The following is a 23,009-nucleotide window of genomic DNA, read 5'->3' as shown; positions in this document are numbered from 1 at the left end:
CCACTACCCCTGTACTCCTGTCAATGGCTCATCAGCCTGTTCTTAAACACCTAAGACACTGGAACTCACAATTTCTTCAAGCTGTCCATTATATATTTTAGATACCTTTCACTGCTGGAAATTTCAACCTCATCCTATATAATAAAGAGGTAATATGCAAACTGACCCTCACACGTCACATCACAAGATGGCCGCCCCCATGTCATCATAAGATGGCCACCACAAGATGGCCACCCCTATGTTGTCACAAGATGGCTGCCAGGGGAGGGCAGTTGGGGGGGACCAGGCCTGCAGGGGAGGGCAGTTGGGAGTGATCAGACTGGCAGGGGAGCAGTTAGGTGTCAATCATGCCAACAGGGGAGCGGTTAGCTGACAATCAGGCCAGCAGGGGAGTGGTAAAGGGACTATCAGGCTGGCAGGCAGAATGGTTAGGGGCAATCAGGCAGCCAGGCAGGTGAGTGGTTAGGAGCCAGCAGTCCCAGATTGTGAGAGGGATGTCCGACTGTGGGATCAGGCCTAAACTGGCAGTCGACATCCCCCGAGGGGTCCTAGATCGAAAAGGGTGTAGGATGGGCTGAGGGACACCCCTCCAGTGCATGAATTTTGTGCACCAGGCCACTAATATTGTCATATCGAGCTAAAATGAGTTTTCGTGGCTTCTACCCATTGGATTTAATTCTACCCTCAGTAACACACAGAACAAGACTAATTCCTTTTCTATATTACTAGAGGCCCGGTGCATGAGATTCATGCACTGAGGGGGATCTCTCACAGTCTGTGACTCTTTGCTCCTTACCACCCACCTGCAGCGGAGGTGGGAGAGGCTCCCGCCATCGCTGCTGTGCTTGCCAGACATGAGCCTGGCTTCTGGCTGAGCAGCACTCCCCCTGTGGGAGCTCACTAACCACCAGGAGGCAGCTCCTGCATTGAGCGTCTGCCCCCTGGTGGTCAGTGCAAGTCATAGTGACCAGTCGCTCCACCGTTTGGTCAATTTGCATATTAGGTTTTTATTATATAGGACTAGTGGCCCAGTGCATGAAATTCGTTCACATTAAAAGGGAATTAATTAGAGGAAATATTTTAATATTGCCATTTGCCCTTTCTCTATAATAGAAGTGTCAGAGATGAAAGAAAAGTAGTAAAATGTATATAAAAATCTCCCTCCTGTCAGAGTCTGGGGTGCGCCGCGGGACCCAGAGTCAAGTCCCTGCTCACCCATGCATGTCTCAAAATCACACAAGACCCAGACCCAGACCAGGCCGGCCCCACCCCCATCAAGCCCTGCAGGGTGGGGGGCGCAGCCTCAGATCCTCTGGCCCTGGTGCTGGGGCAGGGGGTGCGGCCTCAGGTCCCCCGACCCAGCCTCAGGTCCCCTGGCTCTAGTGCGAGGATGTGATGACCATTTGCATATTAGCTCTTTATTATGTAGGATGAGTTTTCAAGTATTTGCACACCACAGTCTTCTTTTTACTTAGCTACAAGTCTTCTGCTTTGTTTTTTTTCAGCCATCACTGGCTGTGACCTCCTTGAGGACAGGGAGGGCTATCATATTTATCCCTGCATCTCTAGCCTCCATCAGGGCTTGTCTTAGCACATGTTATTTTAAAAGAATTACCTTTTTTATGTGGCATCTTGTGTTACTTACTTTTGAACATGCTCCACTTTGCCTGTGTACCGCTTATAGTACTGGCCAAAATTCCGGACAATTATCAAAGCTTTGGTCTGTGCAGTGCACCTCCTTCCTTCCATTGTTTATACCTCTAGTAGTGCCAACTAAGATCCCATGAACTTTGGGGACAGCCCTTGATGGCACATAATGAGTATGGTTTCTGTTGGTTTCCTTTTCTTCTTCTTTGCAGAGCTGGTGTCTGTACAATAGAGCATTACTGTGTGTTTGGCCTTACTTATTAAGATACTGCACTCAACTGATAATGTTATATCAATTTGTTTCTCACACTTTCCAAAGCCTGATCACCAGCCTCATGAAACTCCATGGGTTCCAAAACGAGAAGGATAATGCGGTTTAAAAATGGGTCCACTTGGTGTGTCAAATACTACCGGAGGAGACCCGCAGTGTTCCCTTCTACCTGGCCTTTACTCAATGAGTATCATCAGAAAGGAAAGGGAGGGTGTTTGAGCTTCAAGTGAAAATTTTTAAAAAGTCAACCTCTTTAATCATCAACTCTGATGCTCAGAATTATCACTAGATCCATTCTCCAGGACTCTCATAATGCCGAATCTAAGCTCGAGCACTGAAGACTCCTGGGTAAATGTGAGCATGGGCACATTATTGCTAATGTGCACAGTACTTGGCAGAATGCCATAAGGCTAATACGTCAAGTGTAGCATCTCAGTCTCTTAGCCAAGATCAAGAGGAGAACCAGTCCATCTCCAACATGGTAATAATTCCTCTGCGGGGAGCATGTCCTGACCCGGTAAAGGGATGGACAAAATGATTTACTTTCTTTTTTCCATATTCAGCTTTCAGGAGCTATATGACAAATGGGGAAAGGATCAGAGCATGCTGAGAACTAATGAACCAGAGGGAGAAATTCATTTAATGACTTAAGTGTGCTTTATCTAATGTGAAATGTAGGTCACTTCACAATAAATTTATTCATAGGGATTATTTGTCCTTAGCCTGGTTACATGGCATGTATTGTAAGATTTCAGCCTTGTGTGAAAAACAACAGACCCTGCTTCTCCCTCCCCATCCCTACCCCCACACACAGGGTGGCAGGAATCTAGCGACATTCATCAATGGTTGTCTCTGTAGAAAACACTGCATTTTAAATTATTTTAAAACATTGATTTGAGACCCAGCCAGTATGGCTCGATGGTTGAGCATCAATCCATGAACCAGGAGGTTGTGGTTCAATGCCTGGTCAGGGCACATTCTCAGGTTGTGGGTTCGATTCCCAGTAGGGGGCGTGCAGAAGGTAGCAGATCAATGTTGATGTTTCTGTCTCATCAATGTTTCTATTTCTCTCTTCCTCTCCTTTCCTCTCTCTGAAATCAGTAAAAACATATTTTTAAAAACTTGATCAGGGGGTTTTATCACATTTTTGGAGACACTTGGAAAAATCTGAAAGCCGAACACCTACACAGAAATTCAAATCTATTGCTGAGTTAGCAGCCAAAATGAAGAACAGGCAAGAAGAGGGATATTGCATAATTCCATCGGGCCAGCGAGGCATGTGTCATCAGAGACAAATCTGTCAAACACAGCAACCAGGGAACACATTTTTCTAAGTTGGACCAGCAACTCTTTCTCAACTCTAATTTAAGAAACCCAAGACCGAAATCTTAATGGAGCTTATTCTCATTAACATTAATAGGGAATGACTGCAAACGGGCATGAGGTTTCCTTTAGGGTGATGGAAAAGGCTCTCAAACTGGGATTTTGGCGATGGTTGCATAACTGTGTACATTTACTAAAAATCATGAGTGAATTTTATGGTGTGTTCATTTTACTTCAGTGAACTGATTTTTTTTTTATTTTTTTATTTTTATGGAAAGATAAATCGAGTGCTGACGCTAGCCTATGGTCTTCAGAGCACAAAAAAATCTCATGAGAGAAAAATATCTTACAGCAGCTACTCAGATGGGTGAGGCGTGGCCATTCTACCATTCCTGGGTTGGGTCATAGAGGGCACCCACCATTACCTCAAGCCCAGGAACCGGTCTGTTGGGCAGTACATCCTGCCCAGCACTTCCATTTCCTGGGTTCACAGATGATGAAAGCTGCATAGCTGCAGATTTGCAGTGAACACAATATGAGCCTTAACAAAGTCTTCTCCCGCCACAGCACTTGGTTATAACTACCTCTCACTAGTCTGTGTTCCTCCCTGGTCTGTAAACTCCATGAGAACAAGGGCAGTGACCATCTTCTTCACTGCTTTCTCCCACCAGGCAGCACAGGCCTGGTTCAAGGTCCATTCTGAATAACAACTTGTTGAAAAAAATTTTAAATTATTGGGAACCCTCTAAATAAAATAGAGACTCGGGTTCAATGGCCATGGATTAATCCGACAGCCATGTATTGGGAACATGCAGGTCCATTCATTGTATTTGATCCTCACAACATCCCTGTTTGGTCGATGCTGTAATTCCATTTTTCTGTGGAGAAGCGGAAGCTCAAAAAGGTTACGTGACGTGTTCAAGGTGGCAGAGAGGGTTTAGAAATGGAGGTTTCCTGCTGCTGAGTTCAGGGCAGTTTCATGACCGGAGCTTCACAAGAGCAGAGCTCGGCCCCTGTTTTTCTTTATTACTTTAGATTTATTTCAGGACTTGTCTCAGACACACACAAAAGGACTATATGTTAAAAGTCCAATACTTTTAATCAAGACATAGCCATACTGTTTAGTGATTAAAATATACAGGCAAACAGAAAATACATAGACACATCAAAAGGTGGGGTGTTCCATAGTAGCTATCAAATGAAGGACGGTTTGTATATGTCAGAAATCGGCTCCAGGAGTAGACTGAACTAAGCAAGACTGCATATAAAAGCCCGAGTTTTGCTTAATACTCCTAACACTTTAAAAAAATATATATTTTTATTGATTTCAGAGAGGAAAGGAGAGGGAGAGAGAAATAGCAACTTCACTTATGAGAGAGAATCATTAATTGGCTGTCTCCTGCAGGCCTCCTACTGGGAATTGAGCCCACATTCCTGGGCATGTGTCCTGCCCGGGAATGGAACCATGACCTTCTGGTTCATAGGTTGAAGTTCAGCTATTGAGCCACATGAGCCAGGCAATACTCCTAATGTTTTACTAATTCTCCTATGCAAAGCCAATGAACTACACTGGTTACTTTACGGACTAAGTTTTTAGTAAAAGTAAGTGATAAAGCTTACATTGGCCACAGAGGCCTGTGAAGAAATGCAGGCTTCTGAAGTGTTGGAAGCTGCCCATTGCCTTCACTAGCAGAAAGAGGTGGACGAGGAGTCCGGAAGGCTGGTTAACCTTGAGGCTCTGGCAAGGGTCAGAGCCAAGCACCCACTGTCTAGTTGAGACAAAGGGAGCTGAAGCAACTTCCACCTTTTAATCTTATGTAAATCCTTGCTGATGGGCTATCATGGAGCTATTACTGGAATTGCCTGCCTAAGGGCTATAGGTGGATCCCAAACCTGAATAAAAGGGATCGCAAGACCAGAGCAAAGCGGAGTCCTTCCTCTTGAGCTGGGCTCCCGCCGGCCCCCCAATGTTTCCAAATTAATATTTTCTAGTCTCTTTCATTTGCGTGCGGCCTCCTCCAGAACCCAAACCCTGAACCTGAACCCTGAACCACGCAGGATGTGGGGGGGGGGGGGGGGACACTCGCAACTGGCAGCCCAACGTGGGGCACTCACAACTGGGGCCCAACGCTGAGGGAGCTGTGAGTGCTTTGGACATTGTTCCTTTTGGCTGTCCTCTCTTGGTGTGTGGTCACCACCATGCTGAGGGGAGGAAAGCATTCTTTTTCAGCTCTTTCCTTATTCTCACCTCCTGAGTCAGCTGCTTACTCACAGCCAGTGGCCTGAACATTTCTGTAATTCTCCCTTCCTGCCCCCAACCCCTTTCCTATTTACCTATTGTTTCCTTCCAGAGCTTTAAACAGGCCCATTCTTTAATCTTTGGCTAAGCCACTCAGGGATAATGGGACCCTTCGACATTATTACTCTTACTCGATACAGAAGAAGAGAAGCATAATAAAGTCTGTTCCACTATGAGCAGAGAGGGGCCCAGGGTGTCACATGTGGTGTCAGGGCCCCGTCAGACTAGACCTCCCGTCTCCACAGTGCTAGTCCAGGGTCTTGTTTCCTCCCATGTTTTTTCTTAGCACAAGTAAATAGTTTATTAAAAACCAAAATGCCCAGAATTGAGGAAAACCTACAAATATAGTTCTAATCCATTTCAAAAAATATTTCTATTATGATGATCTCTCCCGCCCATGCCTCTGATTCCGAAAGATGCCAGAAGAATTGGCCTCACAACCAGTCGATCTTGGACCTCACAACACTTAGGCAAGCCTAGGAGATTATTTATCCCAAACCAGATACGTCACATTGCATTTTTACATGTAATCCATGCTTCTCTGCAGAACTAAAAAATTCTACTTCCTCCCTTTGCCATCAGGGACCAAAAAAAGGGGGATGTTTTTCCTCACTTGACTTTGATCTTTAAAAAACAAAATCCCCAACAGCTTTCTAGTGCGACTCTTGGTAAACAGTTTGGAAAACCATCATCCCCTAACCTCAGACCTAGAAATGAAGAAGAGTCTGAGAAAACCTCCAAAGCTACTTCATGTCCCTGATGCTGCTTCCTTCACTCCTCTCTGAAGAGCCCCTCCCACTTGTTGCCTGTCCCAGCACTAACCCCACACAACCAAGGGGTCTTTCCCTTCTGGTTCTTTTATTTCTGGTGCTCATTTCCTTTCCACACTGAACAGAGGATGGCAGACATGTTGGGGGGTGACTTTCGAGGAGGCGAGGTATAAAGGGCTTTGTGGCTTCTGCCTTGCTTCTGTCACTTGCACCTGCTCCTGGAAGAAGACATGCGGCGATGACACTCAAGCCGCCCTATGGAGTGGTCTGTGTGGGAAGGAACTGAAGCTTCCTAACAACAGCCAGCACTGACCTGCTGAGCATGGGAAGGCACCTCTCGGGAAGCAGATCCTTCAGTCACAGTCAAGGCCTCAGAAGACTGCAGGTCTGGCTGACAGCTTGACTACAGCCTCATGAGAGACCTTGAGCCAGACAATTTCCTGACTCACAGAAACGGTGAGATAATAAATATTTACTATTTCATCTGCTAAATTTGGGTTAACTTGCTATATAACAATTGTTAGCTAGCCCTGGAGGTGTTTCTCAGTGGGTTGAGCACCATCCCATGCACGGAAAGGTTGTTGGTTCTATTCCTGGTCAGGGCACATGTCCAGGTTGTGGGCTCAATCCCCGGTAGGGGGCATGAGGAGGCAGCTGATTAATGTTTCCCTCTCACCGTCTCCTTTCCTCTCTCTTTAAAAATCAATAAAAATATCTTTAAAAATAATAACAATAGGCAACTAATATAAACAGTCACCTGAATACATAACTAATAATAAATTAGATTTGGTTAGAAACTGAACCACTAGATTCTAGTTGCTAAATTCACTCCCAGAAGAGGGAGATTATAGTGAGAAAGACCACTATATTTTACATGAACTATTTGTTTTCTAAAATAATGTTAATCTGTTCTTTGGCTTTAAATGTTGTTATTGTCTCTTGTCTCTTTCCATAAATAGGACCTAAGCGGGCTGAGGTTGGTTGGGGGCACACCTCACTTGAATTTAGAGCTGCTGAGCTGTCACGGGAGAAGTACTTGATTGTGAATGAAGGGCAGAGTTGTTTTCTTTCTTTTGACATTAAAATCCCAGAATCTATCATAGAAAAAAGACAGCTTTGTCTTCATAAGGACCTTAATGTCTTAAAAAAAAAAAAAAAAAAAAAGGCCCAACAGTAACTGGTAATAAATGAGATTCTGGCCCTAGCCAGTTTGGCTCAGTGGTCTGAAGACTGAAGGGTCACAGGTTTGATTCTGGTCAAGGGCATGTACCTTGGTTGTAGGCTTGATCCCAAGCTCTGATCAGGGTGTGTGCAGGAGGCAACCAGTTGATGTGTCTCTCTCATCTCTCTCTCTCTCTTTCTGTCTCTCTCTCTCTCTCTCTTCTCTCTCTCTCTCTCTCCCCTACTCCCTTCTATTCTCTGTAAAAAAAAAATCAATGGAAAAAGTATCCTCCAGTGAGGATTAACAACAACAAAAGAAATGAGATTCTGTCATGGGATCTTCTGGACAAAAGTAGATACACACACACAGCACACTCATAGTGGAAATTCATAGCCAATTTTCTAGGAAGAAGGGTTCATTGTGGAGACTATTTCAAGGATCACCCCTGGGAATTATGATGCATTGAGCAAAAGGGAAATAGAACTACAAGTGAGAAAATATAATATGTGAGTGTAGCTATTTTTAGTGCCCATAAGAATCACATGGTGAGGGGAGGCTGGTCCAAAATTCAGGTCCCAAGACCTCAACCTCAGTGATTCTGATGTTATAGGTCTAGGCTTATGTCCAGGAACCTTTTATTTAAAAAAAATATATATATATATATATATATAGATATATACACTAATAAAAGAGAAACATGCAAATTGACTGTCCCTCTGCTACACCCACCAGCCAATTAGGAGTGAGTATGCAAATCAACCCAACAAAGATGGGTTAATTTGCATACGCAGGCGTGGAGCGAAGACTGAAGACAGCATAGAAGGAAGCCAAGCGCTGCAGAAGGGAGCGAAGTGGCGGAGAAGGGAGTGAGGCATTGGAGAAGGGAGCGAAGCCCGCCACAGGAAGCCCTATTCTTGCAGGATTCTTCCTGCAATGGGCCTCTAGTGTGTGTGTGTGTGTGTGTGTGTGTGTGTGTGTGTGTGTGTGTATCCTATCTAATAATAGACAAATATGCAAATTGACCATACCTCCGACACACCACAAACCACGCCCACAAGCCACGCCCACCATCCAATCAGAGCAAGTATGCAAATTAACCCAAACCAAGATGGCTATAGCCACAGAGAGCAAGGTTTCCTAGGTAACAGAGGAAGCCAAGCTTTCCACCTGCCCTTGCCAGGCCTTAGCCTCCCACTCAAGCTACAAAGTTTCAATTATAGAAGGTAAACAAATTCAAACAAATGGCAGCAGAATGGAGCTTGAGAGAGCAGGCCAGGGTTGCCTCCGGCAACAGGGGAAGCAAAGCTTTCTGCACACCCTGGCGGGGCCCACCCACTTAAGGCAACAAAGTTTCAATTATAACCCCAACACAAATGGCTGCCGGCCTCAGAGGGAACCCCAGGCTTGGCTCCACTCCAGGCTACAAAGTTTCAATTGTAGAAGGAAAATAAATTCTAGATACCAGGGCCTCTGCTTGCGTTGCCAGGGGGCGTGGCCGGCCTGCAAACCACCACAGGCCCCTCACTCAGGCCGCCCCACACCCCAAGGGAACCCCCACCTGATCCGGCACACCCTTCAGGGCAAACCAGCTGGCCCCCACCCCTGTACCAGGCCTCTATCCTATCTAATAAAAGAGTAATATGCAGATTGATCATCACTGCAACACACAATATAGCTGCCCCCATGTGGTCAAAGATCCTGCCCCCATGTGGACACAAGATGGCCACCACAAGATGGCCAGCAGGAGAGGGCAGTTGGGAGGGACCCAGGCCTGCAAGGGAGGGCAGTTGGAGGTGATCAACCCTGCAGGAGAGGGCAGTTAGGGGTAACCAGGCCAGCAGAGGAGGGAAGTTGGGGGCAAACAGGCTGGCAGCAGAGTGGTTAGGGGGTGATCAGGCTGGCAGGCAGAAGTGGTTAGGGGCAATCAGGAAGGCAGGCAGGCAAGCAGTTGGGAGCCAGCAGTCCTGGATTGTGAGAGGGATGTCCAACTGCCCATTTAGGCCCGATCCGGGCAGTCGGACATCCCTCGAGGGGTCCCAGATTGGAGAGGGTACAGGCTGGGCTAAGGGATAACCCCCCTCCGTGCACGAATTTCGTGCACCAGGCCTCTAGTATATATATATATAAATATATTTTTTTTTAACAGAGAGGAAGAGAGAGGGATAGAGAATTAGAAACATCAATGAGAGAGAAACATTGATCAACTGTGATCAACTGCCTCCTGCATGACCCCTACTGGGGATCAAGCCCATAATTAAGGTCCATGCCCCCGACCGGAATTGAACCCGGGATCTTTCAGTCAGCAGCCGGACACTCTATCCACTGAGCCAAACCGGTCAGGGCAGGAATCTCTGTTTTTAATTAGCACAATGAGTTGTTTCTACTCTGAAGGTCTGCACACTACACTACACTTTTAATTGTATTGGTCAAAATTGTGAATAGTCAAGGAAGTCCAGAAATAGTTGGCAAAGGTTGGACAGCAAAGAAGCAAGTGAAATGTCAGACTGGTCAGTGCCACCAGACATTTGCACCAGCTGTTTCCATTGCTCTGAATGCTCCTATGTACTGTCCATCTCCTAAAATGAAACTGTGTTTGATTTTAACTTTGTATGGTGGCGATCAGCAAGAGTTTTTAAAAATAATTTTATTATTAAGGAAGATAATCATAATGTTTTCATGGGTTTTTATGGAATAATATGCTCTGACTTTGAAATAGTATTTGACTTGCTAATTCTAGAATAAAAAGGAAAAGTTTTTAAATCCATTTTAGAAAAAATAAACTAATCATCAGAGAAATGCAAATGAAACCACCTCACTCTTGTTAGAATGGCTATCATTAATAAATCAACAAACAACAAATGTTGGGGGGCGATGTGGAGAAAAGGGAACCCTCGGGCATTGTGGGAGTGCATATTGGTGCAGCCATTATGCAAAACAGTATGGAGGGTCCTTAAAAAATTAAAAATGAAACTGCCTACGACCCAGCAATGTTGCTTCTGGGTATATATTTGAAGAAACCCAAAACACTAATTCAAAAGAATATATGCACCTTTATGTTCATTGCAGCGTTATTTACAATAGTCAAGCTATGGAAGCGACGACCCAAGTGCCCATCCATAGATGAGTGGATGTGAAAAATAAAGGGTGGTACATATATACAATGGAATATTACTTGGCCAAAAAAATTAAAAATAATTTAATAATTATTAATTTATTAATTTAATAAATAAAATCTTACCATTTTATTTATTAAATTTATTAAATTAATAATTTATTAAAATTAATTTTAATAAGTAAAATCTTACCATTCGCTACAGCATGGGTGGGCCTAGAGGGGATTATGCTAAGTGAAATGTCAGACTGAGAAAGACAAATACCATATGATCTCACTTACATGTGGGAGCTAGAGAGCAAAATAAAGGAACAAACAAAATAGAAACAGACTCATAGATACAGAGAACAGACGGATGGTTGCCAGGGGGGAAGAGGGTTGGGAGGCTGGGTGAAAAAGTGAATGGATTAAGAAGTACAAATTGGTAGTTACAAAATAGTCACAGGGATGTAAAGTACAGCATGGGGATTAGAGTCAATAATATTGTAATAACTATGCACAGTGCCAGGTGGGTACTTGGACTATTTATTGGGGGACCACTTTGTAAAGTATATGGTCGTCTAACCACTATGCTGCACACCTGAAACTAATACAAAATAGTATTAAATGTAAAAAGAAATGAAAGTAAAAAATAAAATTACTTTAAAAGAAAAAAAATTGCCAAAACCGGTTTGGCTCAGTGGGTAGAGCGTCAGCCTACAGACTGAAAGGTCCCAGGTTCGATTCCAGTAAAGGGCATGTACCTTGGTTGCGGGCACATCCCCAATGGGGGGTGTGCAGGAGGCAGCTGATCAATGTTTCTCTCTCATCGATGTTTTTAACTCTCTATCCCTCTCCCTTCCTCTCTGTGAAAAATCAATAAAATATATTTTTTAAATAAATAAATAAATAAAAATAAATAAAAGAAAAAAATTAACTTTGTAAGTAAACATTTTTATAGGAAGAGCTTGTGGGATATAACTAGAAAATCTCAGCTGTGCTGTGTGTAATTGGCAGCCTCAGGTTTACATATATTAGTAGCTCATGCAGTTGGGGGAAGAGAACCCTAAGGACATTCGGGCCCTGCACAACCTCCCTATTCTCAGCACGAGCAACTTCCATCACTCTCACAGGTGACACACTGACAATCGGATTTGTGGAGCAGCGACCCGATTCAGTCACTCAGTGAGTGAAAAAACACAAACATGTCACAACACAGGCAAAAAAAAAAAGGGAGAATGAGAGCATGTGAAATGCAATCAGTAGAAAAGGAAGACTGAAGGGGGTCATAGGGGGACCCAAGTCTGGCACCTTCAGTTTATAGGTGGGAAACAGAGTCCTGAACAGGAGGAAGCTTGCCTAGAACTGGCCCTCCGACCTCCCAGCTCCCAGTTCAGCGAGGACTCCTTGCCTCGTAACAATGGAGCTGGCTAACCTGCCGGGAGAACAGCAACCCCGGGGGGCCTTACTGCCTCTGAGGGTGGGCCCAGCTTCTCCACAGACAGGGTGCTGCCTTGAGTAATCATTTTTTAAAACTCCCATGTTATTTTATACCAAACTTACAGAAAAACCTTTGCTCTCTTAAAAAAATGACTTGCTATGATTATAAATCTAAAAATAAAATATTGTACACTGAAATAATAATGCTTTTTCTCATAGCCTGCTTCCATTGTTACTGCAGGAGTGCTCCCAGGGCACTGGGTCTCATGGCTCACTGTTTTCCAGGATGCGGCATTGCCCGTTTAGTCCTCCTGTGTCCCCAGTTCTCAGCACTGTGCCTGGCACACAGCAGGAACTCAGTAAGTATGTGTTGAATAAATTAATTAGTAGAATACTAATCCATTATTAGAATAATTTATCCATTTTTGTGGCACATTGAGATTGATTCCAGTGTTCTCCCAATTATAAATAATGCTGCAATGAGCGTTCTTTAGTGAATCTTTATACCTAGTCCTTACTATTGCCTTATGATAAATTCCTAGAGGTGGAATTACTAGATCAAAGGCTTTGGATACATATTGCCAAATTGCCCTTCAGAAAAAATGGTTCATTCCCCATCTTCCTGCCCACTTCATTCCTCTCTCTCTCTCTCTCTCTCTCTCTCTCTCACTCACTCACTCACACACACACACACACACACACACACACAATGAAGATATTTTTCTCTTGAGAACTGAAGTTAGTGCTGGCAAAACATTTTAAAAGCACTCTGCCCACTTGGATTGAATAAAAACAGCTTCTGAACACTCTCCATCTGTATTGTATTAAATCATACCAGTAATTTATCTAGAGGTGAAAGGTTACTGAAGCCACTGCTAAATCGCTTATATTCCTTGGACATATTCTGCCTTATAAGTTTAATAAGGAGGGAAAATGTGGTTTTTGCTTGAGAGAGAGTAAGTGAGCCAAGAGTGGCTGTCGCGGAACCGCTGTGGGATGAAGTGACGCAGAGGCGGGGTGATATGGGGGGAACAGCTGTGGCCTTGGAGAACCAGGCAGCTGCCAGAGGCAATGGGCTAGAGGTACATACACATAACAGAGCGGGAGGATCTCACAGCATCGTGTCAAGGTGGGGATGGGGAATGCTCATTTTTCAAGATTCATAAAAAATATAAAGGATGCACATTAAATACATCAGAATGGTTGCCTTTATGGGAACAAGGAAGTAATCCATGGGGATCAAATGTGAGAGGGACCACACCCAGACTAAAGATGCTGCTAATGGGCCACAAACTGAGGAGTATATGTAAGCTGAGTCCAAAAGAAAACAAAAGAGAAGCAAGAGAGAAGAAGGGAGTGGATGTGGTGGTGGTGGTGGGGGGTGGGGGTGTGTGTGCTGTGACATCCTCTGAGTCCTGACTCTGTCACTAACTCTGGGGACCTGCCCTCGGGCCCCTCACCTCTTTGGGGCCTCAGCTGTACCCTGCTGGGGAAGGACTAGATTCCCCAGTTTCAGGCGTATCACACTGTGGTTCAAAGCACAAGCAGGATATGAATGCTGTGGCCTAGACTCCGACGTGTAAATACAGGTGTCGTGTTTTTCCTATACACCCTGACAAGTCCTACAAACAGAAAGCATGGACTGATTTTTAAAATAAACCATGTGCTTTATGTAAGAAGTCCTCCTAGCCTAGACTCCCATAATATCATAAGCAGATGTGAGCCGTTTATTAAATTTACAAACAGCAACGTCCCATAATGACAGACCTCCCCAGGACAGCCAGCTATTCCCTGGCGGAATTCCAGCAGGAAATTTTCTGGTGTCGACGGTTCTTCTTTTCTCTTGGAACCACACAGTATCAGACAATGTTTTAATTATTTAAATATGCCCCAAGTCTGCGGTCCATCCTCTTATCATTTCAAAGGACTGTGCTTCTATAAATCGTATCGAATGTCTGATAATCTAACCAAAAAGAGAGAGAGAGAGAAATTAGGGACAGATACTTCTGGCTATCCAAGGAAAGTGCACAGCACAAAGGCAATGGTATTGCATAATAAAAGCAAATATTCATTTGAAAGGTTTATGTGAACACGATGTAACACAGTGAGTTGGCTCCAAAGGGAAAGACATATGTGTGGTTGTGTGTGTAGATTGTGAATTAATCTAGTTACAATGACACAATTGCTCATAATAGCAACAACGAAGTAAATGTATTAGAACTTGTGGGGAGCAAGGGTTGCCTAAAGCAATCTCCCCCTTTATGTGGAAGGGAACAGCAAGCTTGACTGAGCACCTTGACACTACCTATGCTGAAGGATCCCAGACCATCACGGTGTGATCAGTTTACTCCTGGTTTTCATTTAAAAGAGGAAGCAGTTTGCAAACCAAGGTTTTTGTCTGGCTTTAGAGGCACAAGGAGACCGGCCAACTTTTAAATATTCTGTTAATCTCAGTCAATGTATGTAGGGCCCAGTCCCTCCACTCTCGCTGCTGCCAGGAATTAGACACACACATGAAAAGAGATGAGCAGGAACAAAACACGCCCGGTGCCTTCCTGATGGAGAACATTTCCCGGTTCTTGGCTGTGCTAGCGGAGACTTGGACCCTGGGAGAAACACTGTCAGTTTCAGTATTTGTGGAGACAAAGAACAGGACTCCTCCCAGCATGGGCTTCTCGCCCACCTTGCTGGGGTCCCCGTGGACTTCAGTTAATTTGAGCCCACCTTGCATGGGGGAAACACATGGGAAGAGATGGGAAGGTAGCAGGGAACATAGTTAAAAACTCCAGGAAACAGACTCAGACTCTGAGATTTGCATGCAGGAGGTTGACCGGGGAATGCTCTCAAGAACCACACCTGCCAGGGAGTGAGGAAAGCAGGACAAACAGGAAGAGGTTGGACGGGGATGCAGTCACACAAAGGCCTGAGATCCTAAGGGAAGCTCTGCTGCGGGGCAGCTCTTCAGTCTCCCTTTGGCCTTTATTGACACCTTCCCCCCACCCCTCCCCGACACACACATCAACCATCTAGTCATTGGACACTGGCTTTTCCACCCCTTCGACACACACACTTCCCAGTAGGGTTGGAAAGGGACTCAGATAAGAGTCATCAGCCGCAACACTCCCAGCAGGTGGGGGAGGGAGTGCCTCAGTGGATGCATGGCAGCAGCCACTGCAGAGTATAAGATGTGTTCCAGACATTAAGGAGCTTACACTCTAGTTGGGGGAATAAGACATGTGCATTAACTATAGCACCAGGCAATCCTATCTAATAAAAGAGTAATATGCAAATTAACCATCACTCTGCAACAAAATGGCAGCGCCCATAGCCACAAGATGGTGGTGCCCAGTCCTCTCAGCCCCACCAGAGTCCCCCAGGGATCGGGCCTAAACAGGCAGTTGGACATCCCCCGAGAGGTCCCAGATTGGAGAGGGTGCAGGTTGGGCTGAGGGACACCCCCCCCCAAGTGCACGAATTTTGTGTACTGGGCCTCTAGTCTATACTAATAAAAGAGTAATATGCTAATTAGACTGGGAGACCTTCCAGATGACCTTCTGGACAAAGCCAGGGCTGTGAGGGCTGGCTGAGGCAGCCGGGGCTGCGAGGGACGAGCCCGTTGTACGAATTTCATGCTTCAGGCCTCTAGTAGATTATACGTGTCAGATAAATGGCACTGATTACTATATATGTTTTAAAGGTGTGTAGAGAAATGATAGAAATCTAGAAGTGGAATTGTAGATTACTCGAGTCAACCTGCGCAATTTACAAATGTTAAAAGTGAAGGGGCATTTCCAAGGTCACATATCACTGTGAAGTCACCTAGGTTTCCTGATTTCCATTTCAATCCTTATCCTCCTTTTCTTTAAAATGCTCTGCTGGCTGCCCTAGCCAGTTTGGCTCAGTAGATAGAGTGTCGGCCCGTGGACTGAAGGGTCCTGGGTTCAATTCCGGTCAAGGACACATACCTCGGTTGCAAGCTCTTGTGTGGGAGGCAACCAATCCATGTGTCTCTCTCAACTCATTGTTTCTCTCTGTGTGTCTCTCCCCCTCCCTTCCAGTCTCTCTAAAAATCAATGGAAAAATTTCCTTGGGTGAGGATTAATAAAAACATTTAAAAAATAAATAAGCCCTAACCGGTTTTGCTCAGTGGATAGAGCGTCAGCCTGCGGACTCAAGGGTCCCAGGTTCCATTCCGGTTGAGGGCATGTACCTTGGTTGCAGGAACATCCCCAGTAGGGGGCGTGCAGGAGGCAGCTGATTGATGTTTCTCTCTCATCATGTTTCTAACTCTCTCCCTCTCCCCTCCTCTCTGTAAAAAATCAATAAAACATATTATAAACAATAAATAAAACAAACAAACAAACAAATAAATAAACAAATAAAATAAAATGCTCCCGTTGGAAGTGATTTTACTTTTGATAGGACTGGTCTGTGTAATCTTGAATAGAACTGAGTAAGACAGAAAACAGAACTCTCCCAATAGGTCCTCAGTTGCAGAAGAATTAAATTCAAACATATATATTTAGTCTTAATCTTAAAAACTATCAGTCAAGACTTGGGACTAGAAAGTTTCCCCTTAGCTTATAAATAATTTCACGTTTCATCTCTTGTCTGTTGTGGCAATGTGGGAGGCTACCATCTCTTCTGAAAAACGGCCAGCCCAGCTATGTTCATTTTGTGGAAATGAAAAACCACCAGACCACACTGGTGACATCCAGCTTCTGTCTACTTTATTTGGTAAACCGTGACTCTAGCCGCTCTTAGTGCTGTCTTCCAAATGACAGCATGACTTTTTTTTTTTTTAATATATTTTATTGATTTTTTACAGAGAGGAAGGGAGAGGGACAGAGAGCTAGAAACATTGATGAGAGAGAAACATCGACCAGCTGCCTCCTGCACACCCTCCACCGGGGATGTGCCCGCAACCAAGGTACATGCCCTTGACCGGAATCGAACCTGGGACCTTTCAGTCCGCAGACTGACACTCTATCCACTGAGCCAAACCGGTTTCGGCGACAGCATGACTTTTCCTCTAGGAACTTCCAGCTTGTTTCTCCCCATCCGTGTAAGTGACTTCCTCAAACAGGTAGGGTGCTTTGTTGGCAAGGGACAGAAAGGGCAGCTTAGATAACACTGAACAGAGTCGATATTAGAGATCTCAGTTCCCTGGTAAGTTGTTCATTCCCTCAGTCATTCCTTTAATGGCTATTTGCTCAACACCTACTTTGTACTAAGTACTACGGTAAGAACTGACGACTTGAAGATTCCTAAGACATGACGCCTCAGGAAGCGAGCCATCAGGCAGCTCGACCTGGTGGACAAGACAGACGTGTGAACATGAGCCACGTGTAAGTGCTATGATTAAAACATCATGGAGACATCCGTGGTGGGATAGCGCAAGAGCTGCCTGTGGCACAAAGAGTCCCAGTTGCTTGTTTTGTTTAGCATAACACATCATTTGGCCTGAACCCCACTCATTGTGTGTTTATTCATTCCGGAAATTTATTGGGAGCTTTCCATGTGCCCAGCACAGTGCTAGATGCTAGAAACACATCTGATTGAATGACCTGGCACTGTTCTCTAGAAAGTCCTTAATAGTGAAAAGTTTTAATTAAAACATCTATTTGTTTTGCTTTGTTTTCTGAAGCATACACATGGCGAGGGAACCCAAATGTCCCATCCAGTCCATGTCCAAGCCCATTGCAGGTCACTCCAGTGGTTTAGAGCTTGGCTGGCTTCTTCCTGACCCAGGTCCCTGCATCTCTTATTCAACATCTCCTCTGCCCTTTGCCTCTCTGACTGGGGACACTCTCCCAGTTCTTTGCTGTTGGGTCATTCTAGTGGTTCTTTTTGTCTTCTCTCACTGACCTGGAATCTGAGTTCCTCAATGCAGCCTAGAAATAAACAATGATATTCCATCCTGGACAGTTCCCCTCCCTCCCCCGCAGCTCTCATCTGTGACGTAGCCGCAAGTTCAGTCCCCCGCCGCCCATCCTAGGGGAAGCTGCTGTGCCAAGCCCCTGCCGTGTCTCTGCCTGTGTCCTGTCTCTGCAGAGAGCATGCAGGTAGAATGAACAGGCTCATGTGCACACACACTTTTGACACTTTGGAGCTTTTCCCTTCATAAATGGTTCATTCTCCAGCCCAAAGACCAATGACCGTTTTGTGGGAAAATAGGGGTGAACTGGGGTGGGGTTGCCTCCTTAACTCAATGCTGAATGAGGTTGTTATCATAGAGTCCCTGTGGAGATCAATATTTCCAACCTCATGTCCTGGTGATCCTGCCTCACTTCCCTCCAATCTCTGAAGTCTCAGGCCTCCCCTCCTAGTTTCTTGTTGGGCCACCCACCCCTGCTGCTCTCAATACCTTGCATCTTCCAGAAAGTCTCCCTCCACCAGTCAGTAACTGTCTACAGTTCTTTATCCTCAGTCACTTCTGGGGGGGCCCTTGAGCCCCTGTGCAGTGTTCATTCTCACCTCCACATGTGTGCTGCCTTTGCAAGTCCATGATGGGTCTTTCACTATCACTGGCACATTTTGTCAGCCCATCATGAGCCCAAACTTCTGCAGAACACAAAAAGTAGGGCGGGAAGGCAGCAAGGTGAAGTACAAGCATGACCAGTCCCTGCCACGGGCTGTACTGATGCTTATTGTCAAGAGGGTGCTCTCATTGACTTATATTAAGAGTATGGAGAAATGCATACATCTTTATAGTGTAGGCTAATGGAGTGTAATTAATTCATAAGGAAACTCTTCAGAGACACATCCTATATAATAAAAGGCTAATATGCAAATAGACCGAACAACTGAACAATCAGTTGCTATGACGTGCGCTGACCACGAGGGGATGTGTGTGGACCATGGCGGGTGTTGGCCTTGGTGGAATGATGGAGCAGATGAGCAGGGGTGCTAGACCAAGGCAGGGCGCCAGTCGCTGTCATTGGGGCAAGCCTCTAGTGGTTACTGAAAATTCCTTGCTCCTGCATGCTGCGATCCTACCCTGCACTCGCACCCACTGCCAGCGCCGGCCCTGCTCGCACCCGCAGCTGGCGCCAGAGCTGCTGCTCACACCCGCTGCCAGTGCCCGGCGCCAGTCCTGATCACTCAGTGCCATCAGTGGGTGTGAGCGGCAGCTGCCAGCCCTGATTGCCCCTGGGGGCTTCTCCACCTCCCCCTGCTCCTGAGGGGCAATCAGGGCAGCAGCCACTACTCACACCTGCTGACAGCACCAGCCCCAATTGTTCCACACAGTCAGCGAGTGCGAGCGGGGCCTGCGCTGTCAGTGTGTGGGAGCTGCGGCAGCGGGAGTGGGGCTGCTGGCAGACAGCGGATGGGGGTGGGAGGCTGTGGCGGGAGGGGCCAGGTGGGGTCACGGAGGATGGGCCGAGACCCGCCCCTGTGCCTACCACCACAGCATCACTGCCCACAGTTCCTTTCAAGGTGCATGAATTTGTGCACTGGGCCACTAGTAGTGCTATAATAACCATCTCCACGAGGCAATGTACAATGGGAATGGATGTGAGGCTCAGAACCCTCAGCACTTACAATAGGGTTTTCCCCAAATGGTCTCTGGGATGAATTCAAAGGAAGAGCCTCAGTCAATCTGGATCAATTGGTGTAAAGCATAGGCCAGGCGTCCTCAAACTATGGCCCGCGGGCCACATGTGGGTGCTTTTGCCGTTTTGTTTTTTTACTTCAAAATAAGATATGTGCAGTGTGCAAAGGAATTTGTTCATAGTTTTTTTAAACTATAGTCCGGCCCTCCAATGGTCTGAGGGACAGTGAACTGGCCCCCTGTTTAAAAAGTTTGAGGACCCTTGGCGTAGGCATTTGAATGAACACCCAGTGAGTCTCAGTTTGAAAGCCTCTGTTTAATGGGAGGCACACCACCTTGTAGGGAAATGCCCAATGCTTAGAAAGCCTTTCAGCTACACAATGGCTCTCTGCTTGGATTTATCTGCAATTCAGGGAATATCCTGTCTCCCTGGAGATTTCCTCCCCAGAGAAGACTGTTTCCATTTTTCTAATATTTTATAAAGGAAATTATTCTATAATACATTTCAGATTAGGTATGAATAATTTCTTTTGTAGATATGAATGGGCTTTATTATGCAAATGGAGAAAATTCCCAATAGGTTATATTTAGAATGTTATATAACTGTAGAAGCCCCATCCCCCCATGACAATATCAGCTGCTTCTGAATAGAACTAGACTCTTTAAACCTTAAAAAACAAATAAAACTTTTGAAACTGCAGGTTTTGTTTTTATTTGATGCAATTTAGAGGGATTTGGAGTCTTTAAAAATATATATTTTTATTGATTTCAGAAAGGGAGAGGGAGAGTTAGAAACATCAATAATGAGAAAGAATCATTGATTGGCTGTCTCCTACAGGCCTCCTATTGGGGATTGAGCCCGCAACTGGGACATATGGCCTGACTGGGAATTGAACAGCTACTTCCTGGTTCATAGGTTGATGCTCAACCACTAAGCCATGCTGGCCAGGCTAGAGCCTTCTTAATGGTAATTCTTGTGATGATATATTTCCATGAGCTTTGCTGTAAATATTCCAGTTCAACAAATTCTAAGATTATGTGGACTTTTTCGGGGAAAGCTTATTCTTTCACACACTAATGCTAGAACTAGAATACCCCATTTTGCAGCCTCAGTAAACCATTGATTCAGGTGGCAGTCAGTCACCAAGGAATGAAACCACTTGATAAAAGGCTGATGGGAACTTTACAATATTCAGATCATGATGTCACCCCCTGAACTCACTGGTCAATCTCAGCTTCCCTGAAATGTGGGCCACCGGACATTATGTGCCCACTGATGTGAGGCAATATGAGACATGCAGCACTAGCTTGGAAGTATACTTGCCCCAAAATTAAACCTGAGCCCCAAAGATGAGCCTAATTAAGTTGACAGACCAAATTCCATTTTACAAGAAATCCTATCTAATAAAGAGGGAATATGCTAATTGACCATCACACCCTCACAAAGATGGCAGCATCCACAGCCAATAAGGAGGGAATATGCTAATTGACTGCCATGCCCTCAAAGATGGTGGCACCCACAGCCACAAGATGGCAGTGCCCAGCCCCCCAGCCCCGCTGGGGCGGCAGGTGCGTGGCACAGCTGGGCCTGCCCCCAGGCGGGTCTGGCCACTCCGCACACCTGCCTCTGGAGTCCCCCAGTCTCCTCAGCCCCCCAGCCGCCCAGAGCTGGCCCGAGGTGCAGGCAAGCCTTAGATGGTGGCTGCCCAGCCGCCCAGGGCCGCCTGAGGCTCAGGTAACCAGGGCTGGCTGAGGCTTGCGCTGCCAGCAGTGGCAGCAGCAGAGGTGTGATGGGGGTGTCGCCTTCCCCTGATCGCCAGGTTGCCTCCCGCCCCTGAGGGCTCCCGGACTGTGAGAGGGAGCCCCCTCCAGTGCATGAATTTTCATGCATCAGGCCTCTAGTAAGGAAATAAAGGATGGAGTTAAACAATGCCACAAGAGAGATCCATAGTGTGAAATATTCTATAAGACAATTGATCAGTTTTATTCAAGTCAGTGCCATAGAAAACAATAGGATGGGATACTCCAGATATCTAGATGAAAAGAGACTTGAGAAACACAGAAAACAAACCTGATTTTTGGCATGTTTTAGACAATTAGAGTATAGATTGGGTACTAGATGATACCGAGGAATTATTATTAATTTTATTTGTTGTAACTGTGGCATTGTGCTTGTATAAGTAGGGGGTGAAATCATACAATGTCTTTAATTGTTGAAATTGGATGATAGTATACCAGGTTCAATATACAATCTCTCTACCTTTGTTATATGTTTAAAATTTTTCAAAAAAGCATATTATGATTAAAAATCTACCTGCAAAGAACAACAAAGGAAGCAAGCAGCAGAATAGTATGTTACCATTTGTGAAAAAAAGTGAACATGTTTATTCTTTATAAGCATAGGTTATCCTGGAAGGATATGCAAGAAACTGGTAAAAGTGATCACCTCTGAAGAGAGGAACTGAGTGATTGGAGGACAGGGGTGGAATGGAAACCATTCAAATAACTTCTTGAAGAGGGGATGAAGACATTACAAAAGGAGTGAAATTAGTTTTTATACACTTGGCTCTTATGAGTTTATTTCTCCCAATACCCTTGTCATCTATTAGTTGTAAACTGGGCATTTGTGGGGCACATTTGACTGAGTTAACTTATTTAAATGACAGTAATATATTTAATAAACATGTATTCATTGTATGCTGCTATGGGTGCTGGGCTTTAGGGGACAAAAAAGGTGAGTCAGACACTTGTCATTAAAAGGATAGGGCTTAACATCAATTTACTAATGCTTTCTTTTTTACTTTAGGCATGAAAAGGAGGAACCTCAGGATGACTACTTTTATTTTGACTGATTTCTGATTCATTAAGAAATGTATTTATTTGTGCCAAGTAATATGAATAATAAAGATTTGTCAGTCAGAGGTATGACTGAATCTCAGTGAATATAGAGACTTTATGTGTTGGGGATTCTGTTCTTAAGTTACTGTAGCTAAAAGGATCATTAAATAAGAGAATAGCATGAAGTGGAGTTAGAGAGCTAAGTGATAATAAAATACCACTTCATTCCATTGATTATATAAAGAGCCCTATTTTTTCATAGTAGCCTTTGATTCTGAGCTACATATAAATACATTAAAAAAGATAGAACCCTTTAAATTCAAAGGAGACCAAAATGATGTTTTTGCAAGTGATCTTTCTGATGTTAGGGAAGATGAAATATTATGACCTTATTTCTATTTTGTCTATGGGTGGAAAAAATTAAGCTAATTGAACTGGTGCTGAAGGTTTTTGTTTTAAATCTTATTCAGATTGCATTGGGGAAATATTTAAAGAATAATGTTAAGAGCTGATGCACTACAAATCATTTGAATGGCTATTTTCTTCTTTTCCCTTCCCTTTCAAGCTCCCCTCTAACTTACCTTTGACAAGGCACTGTATCATGCCAACTTTA

The 23,009-nt window shown here is 44.8% G+C and overlaps 1 long non-coding RNA gene across 1 annotated transcript in view; it reads left to right on the top strand.

Moving 5' to 3' along the window:
• The window catches only part of LOC129148991 (uncharacterized), a 42,297-nt gene extending 19,856 nt beyond the window's left edge, over positions 1-22,441 (top strand). Inside the window, exon 4 of the long non-coding RNA XR_008555976.1 lies at positions 22,365-22,441. This is a non-coding gene — a long non-coding RNA (uncharacterized LOC129148991). The remainder of the gene's footprint in view (positions 1-22,364) is intronic.
• The last annotated feature ends 568 nt before the right edge of the window (positions 22,442-23,009 follow it).

This window comes from Eptesicus fuscus, chromosome 5 (assembly GCF_027574615.1).
Source record: "Eptesicus fuscus isolate TK198812 chromosome 5, DD_ASM_mEF_20220401, whole genome shotgun sequence".
NCBI lineage: Eukaryota > Metazoa > Chordata > Mammalia > Chiroptera > Vespertilionidae > Eptesicus > Eptesicus fuscus.
The sequence above is the reverse complement of the archived record's forward strand: the minus strand, read 5'-3'. Positions and strand labels throughout refer to the sequence as shown.